The sequence below is a fragment of the Lathamus discolor genome, chromosome 20 (assembly GCF_037157495.1).
Source record: "Lathamus discolor isolate bLatDis1 chromosome 20, bLatDis1.hap1, whole genome shotgun sequence".
Taxonomy (NCBI): Eukaryota; Metazoa; Chordata; class Aves; order Psittaciformes; family Psittacidae; genus Lathamus; species Lathamus discolor.
Genome location: NC_088903.1, coordinates 6,099,967 through 6,106,065, shown reverse-complemented (window position 1 = coordinate 6,106,065; position 6,099 = coordinate 6,099,967). Strand labels below are relative to the sequence as shown.

Genomic DNA, 6,099 nt, shown 5'->3' with positions numbered 1-6,099 from the left:
CAGCGTCGCCTTGGGGCTTCAGCCTCTCCAGGCACCCTAGTGGCTCTTCCACCAGGCTCATTACCTTGTGCTATGGGAACCTCCGAGGTAAAGATGTTTTCTTTCACGGAAAAGCTTTATCCCATCAAGATACCTTGGGAAACAAGCACCCAGGCAGCATGCCACCTGCTGCCATTACATGAACTGTGTCCATGAAGGGCTCCAAGATGCTTCTGCCCTCCCAGCCAGAGGTTTCTAAAGCTGCACACCAAGGCCAAGACCCATCTATGCATCCCCTGTCCCTCCGTGTCCCCATCCTGCCCTATGGCACACCACGGACACCAAGGGCCTTTGCTCACCCAGCCTGGACCTGCAGGGCCTTCGTGGGGAACCAGGAGCCCGTCATGTCCCCACGGCAATTCCATTGCATCCCCTCTGCTCGGACCTGTGTCACCTATGCAAGTACCTCTGTCCCCTCCTGTCTCCCTGCTGTCCTGGGCTGGGGAAGGCTGGGTGTGGGTGGGGAGTGTCTCCTTGTCCCTTCGGCAGGTTTGGGGGCTGCTCCAATGAGCATCCATGGGCGCTGGGCAGCTCCCTGGGCAGTGCTGTGTATGGAGAGTAACCTCAGCCATTTTTCCCCACTCCCACCCCAAAAGGCACTGGGAGGTGACAGGGACACTGGGACAGGCTCTGTTAAAATAAAACCTTTATTTGACTGGCTAACAGTGGGTTGTAAATCTGTGACTGTCACTGGTGCTGGAGAACAGCCCCCAGCCAAGTCATAGGTATAGTAAGGCATGTGGTGGCAGGGTCCCCTCAGGGACTGAATGGTGGCCTTGGGGACCTTGTGGTAATGGCACCGTCCTTGTAGGCCAAGGAGGGGCTGAGATCAAGCACATCCAGGTCTTGGTGACATCTGGGGCTTGCTGTCACCCATCTCACTCCCCCCTTCCCCCAAGGGCTGTTCTGGGCTTTCAATGGCCTGGCCACCTTGTCGTGATTGTCACAGCATCCCTATCCACTCAGGGTCATAGCCAGGGAGGGGAGGAGTGGGGCATATGGGCTAGCAGATGGAGTGGCATTAGGGGACATGGGGGGGGCTCCCCTACCCCCTTTGGGTCCTGGAGTGGCAACATGGGATATGGAGGGGGTTCCTTACCCGCTGTGTCCCCACGCCCAGACAAGCGAAACCCCCAGGCTGTCCCCACACCGGAAGTGGGATGTCTGTAGCACAGGATGGTGCCCACCCCATGGAGGAGCAGTTTGTCCCCTAAACAGGAACACAATGTCCCTCCAGCTGGGATCTCACAGGCTCTTACATTGAATGTGAACAAAGAGTGTGGCAGGGGACAGGGACATGCCATCCTTGGAGAGCAGATGGATGTGCTGATACCCTGGGGACAAAAGCAGGGGCTGAGTGGGTGGCAGGGGCCCGTCCCCACCCCCAGGGGGCAGCAGGAGGGCACCCACTTTCCTGCAGGCTGGCCATGAGCCGTGTGGACTGCCCCATGAAGTCACTGCAGGAGGTGCTGTTGTGGTCCCTCATGAAGCGCAGCAGCTCCAGGTCTGGTGCCCACAGCTCGAAGCTCAGCGTCTCGTCTCAGTGCAGGTTGAAGCCTACGGATGGGAGGTGGTGTTGCTACCATGGCCACCCTGGCCACCAGAGTCACCCCAGATGCAGGGACCAGTTTGATTCGCCAGAGTACTCACCCTTGCTCCAGCTTAGCTGCCATCCTGCAGTGGGGTGTAAGGGGACTGGGGCAGACTGGGGGAACAGGGGTGATACTTGTGCTGGGCTGGGCTATACTGGGGAAAGGGGGTCATACTGGGGCTGCGATGGGTTATACTGGGAGAATGGGGGGTCACACTAGGACTGAGCTATACTGGGGAAATAGGGTGCCGGTGTTGGATGAACTGTGAGGAAGTAAGATTAGTTGCACAATACGTTCCCCAGCAGGCACTGTACAGGGGGGTGTAGGTGTCCATGCCATAATTTTAATTTCCCCCATGTAATCTGAGTCAATCACCCTTGGGAGAATGAACAAGCCCTCTCTGGAACTGGAGGATCTACCAATTAGCAAGGTGAACAGACCATCAGGCAATGGCCCAAACACTCCTGTGGGTATCAAATGTACACTCTGATCTAAGATTGTTGTACACTGGCTTGTAGCCAGCTCCAACCCAGCACTTCCTGTCATGGCATGATGGTGGTCCCAGATTGCATTCCATTTGGGATGCATTATCTCGCAGACTGGCTACTCAAGCTGTGGGGTTGTGGGCTTTGCCAGGTGGCCCTGTTGGTTGCTCTCAGGGCACCAGACCTTGTGCCCCTCTGACTGCTGGTCTGGCAGAGTATTACCAAATTTGTCAAATTTTGAGCTGGTTGCCCCAGTTATATCCCTTTTGGCATCGAGGACAGAGCTGAGTGGGAGCTCTGGCCTGAGCTCCACCTCTTAAACTCCTACCTCTTCCATTCTGATGGGGGCAGTCCTTCTTGATATGTCCCTCCTGTCCACAGAGAAAACATTCCACTGCTGCCTTAGCAACAGTCAGCTGCTGGGTTAGAGCCGCTGCCAACAGCTCAGCTTTATGCTGCTCTGACCCAACATTCTGACAGGCTTTTATGAGATCAGCTACAGTTTTAACTTGATTCTGTAATGGAGCTATTGCTCGCTTACAATCGGCATTAGCATTTTCGACAGCAAGTTGAAAAAATAACAAGTTGGCTGCCTCAGGGGAATCAATCTGCTGCTGTGTGGCTGTTTGCAACCAATCAAAGAATTGCACATAGGGTTCTTGTGCCCCTTGTCGGACTGTTGCAAAAGAGATCTCCCTTTTACTCAGATCTGGCAGCCTACGGAGCGCCCTAATGGCAAGATCTCTTGCTTGGGTAAAAACATCACGGTTTAAAGCCACTTGAGCTGCCGCTGTTGCATACTGGCACTCCCCCAACAACTCCCCCTGCCGAACTGCCACACCATTCTTCAGTTTATCCATTGATTGTGCTACTACTCAATCATGATACTCAGTTGACCATACTGAGTATTGTGCTGCCGACAGTACAAGGCGCAGAAGAGATTTCCAGTCTAAGGGAGTCATGGTGTACGATTCTCCTACAGCTTGCAGCAAATTCATCAAGATGCTTGCAAACCATATTCTTTCACAGATTTCTGCACTTCTTTCACCACATCACAAGGTAAGTGTCCAGACTCAAGAGTCTGATTGGGTCTACAGATGCCTGGCATGGCTTGCAAAAGCTGCAGTTCATCGCGTTGTAATGCCTCCTCTCTACATTTGTCCAAAACACCAGAACCATGTTCCTTTTCCCATTACAGCAGAGGGGCAGCATGCCACAGAGGACTGGGATAAGCATTTAGGTTGCTGTTGCAGGATTTCATCAGCAGTGAAAAGCCGTAGCAGCCAAAACTTTCACAGGTGTCAGTGGTGGGTATAGGTCAGGTTCTGTCCCTGGGTCAATCAGTCCAGGATCAAAGGGATCCTATGATTCATCAGAATTTTCCACCAGTGGGGGAGCTGGGCCTGCATCAGGGCCAAGCAGTTCAAAAGACTGCAGTCCCTCCGCCACTTCCGCCATATCAGGCTTAGAAGCTGCCGCATCCTGCAATACCTGCTCCGCTGGCTGCAAAGCTCACAAGGCTGAATAAACCAAGTGCCAGGTCAATAAATGTCCCATTAAGGAGTCAGGCTTCGCTATCTGTGCTGTCTGCAACTCTTCTCCCACTTGCTGCCACAGAGTCAAATCATAAGAGTTGGTTGGTGGAAACCAGGGGTAATGATCTCTGATCCAGATCTATAGTCTAACTAAGTCCAGCTGGGCTACCTTCAAGTCCTGTCTTGGCAGAATGCACTGCAGCAAATTGTTATGGAGGTGTTGCTCCTTTGTTGCACCTTGAACCATACTTAGAATCAATACCTCAGGCTATCTACCCATGGCTGCTCACCTTAGCTGTCCAGATACTGGTGATGAATCTTACGAGGATCCTCTACTTCAGCTTGTTCCTTCTGTACAGCCAAATGGGGTACACCACCGGGCTTCTGCAGCTACCTTCGGTCTGCAATTCTCTTCACATCTTCATTTCCCTGTTTGGGTGCCATTTGTGGTGTATGGAGACACAGACTCTGAGAACAGAGGTACAAAATTGTTTATTTAGCACTCACCACGTGATTATATACTTTAGTCTTTCAAGGGCGTTACAGCACATAACCAATTAAAGACTGCCACACATACTTTCATGTAAAGGTCACCCAATCACCATTTTCAACTACCACTTCCTTGTTATTGCCTCTAGCTAACATTTGCTTTAGTTTAGCAAGCTCTGCTATCGCTTGAGCAATCACCACTCTTCATCAAATAGCACAGGCTATATTTTCCTATGTTTATATTGCAGTTAATCACAAGACATCTTCTGTTCTCATAACATCCTGTTCTAGACAGTCCATGAGGAAGAAACGTTGTCTGTTTGTTCTCTTTGGTCTACCTACACCAGCGCTTTGTGGTCCGCTTAGCACACTCAGCTGCACAGCGTTCCTAAAGTCATTCTCCATGTAGAGGAAACGTTGCCCCAGGGGCTATGGGATGGGAATTAGGGGATTTGGGAAGGAATGTCCCCCTACTTGGATTTGGGATCTGTGGTGTGGGAATAAAGGAAATTCCCCCAAATGCTGGAAAACAGGAGTGTGAGATGATGATGAAGCATGGCATGAGGCTGCTGAAAGCTGCTTTGCATCCTCATCCCAGCATCCAGCACTGGGTGAGTCTGGATTAGGGTGGTTCCCTGGGAACCCTGTAACATCCTACATCCTCACAGCACCTTGTACCTCCAGATCACCCATGTTCCCATGTCACCCATATCCCAGTGCAATGTTCCAGTCCTCCAGTGCATTCCCCCAAGATCCTCACTATGCAGGCCCGGTGACTGTCCCCGTGCCTGGTGCACTGTCCTCGTGCATTGTCCTGATGTCATAGCATGTGGTCCCAATGTCCCCATGCATGGCCCCGGTTTCCTGGGTGATTGTCACAGAACCACGGGTTTATTTGGTTTGGAAGTGCACTGTGCCTGTGCACTGTCCTGGTGCATTGCCCTAGTGCACTGTCCCAGTGCATTATCCCATTACACTGCCCTTGTGCACTGTTCCAGTGCACAGGTTCACTATCCTGGTGCACTGGCGCACTATCCTGTCACAGTGCACTGTACCAGTTTCACAGTCTCTGTGCACTGCCCAGTGCACTGTTTACTATCCTGATATACTGGAGCACTATCTTTGTGCACTGTCTCATTGCACTCTCCTGAAGCACTACAGCGGTGCACTGTCCATGTGCATTGCACCACTGTCCTGGCGCTGTCCTGGTGTGCTGTCCTGGTGCCCCCGCTGTCCCCATGCACTCACTATCCTCGTGCACTGTCTCGATATACTCACTGTCCCAGTGCACTGTCCCAGTCCTGGTGTGCCTACTGTCCCGGTATACTGTTCCTTTGCCCAGGGCACTAATCTGACGGACTGACCTGATGCCCTACTCTGGCGCACTCACTGTCCCGGTGCAGTCACTGTCCCGGTGCAGTCACTGTCCCGGAGCAGTCACTGTCCCAGTGCAGTTGCTGTCCCGGTGCAGTCAGTATCCCGGTGCACTCACTGTCCCGGTGCAGTCGCTGTCCCGGTGCAGTCGCTGTCCCGGTGCACTCACTATCCCGGTGCAGTTACTGTCCCGGTGCACTCACTGTCACGGTGCAGTCGCTGTCCCGGTGCAGTCGCTGTCCCGGTGCACTCACTATCCCGGTGCAGTCACTGTACCGGTGCACTCACTGTCACGGTGCAGTCGCTGTCCCGGTGCAGTCGCTGTCCCGGTGCAGTCACTGTACCGGTGCACTCACTATCCCGGTGCACTCACTGTCACGGTGCAGTCGCTGTCCCGGGGCAGTCACTATCCCGGTGCAGTCGCTGTCCCGGTGCAGTCGCTGTCCCGGGGCAGTCACTATCCCGGTGCAGTCACTGTCCCGGTGCACTCACTGTCCCGGTGCACTCACTGTCACGGTGCAGTCGCTGTCCCGGGGCAGTCACTATCCCGGTGCAGTCGCTGTCCCGGTGCAGTCGCTGTCCCGG

The 6,099-nt window shown here is 53.5% G+C and overlaps 1 long non-coding RNA gene across 1 annotated transcript; it reads right to left on the bottom strand.

Moving 5' to 3' along the window:
- Positions 1-668: 668 nt before the first annotated feature.
- On the bottom strand, positions 669-5,848 carry LOC136024030 (uncharacterized). The gene is made up of 2 exons (XR_010616732.1): positions 3,942-5,848; positions 669-1,596 (listed from the first exon to the last, which is right to left on the bottom strand). It is a non-coding gene; the product is annotated as an uncharacterized LOC136024030 (long non-coding RNA).
- Between the last annotated feature and the right edge of the window lie 251 nt (positions 5,849-6,099).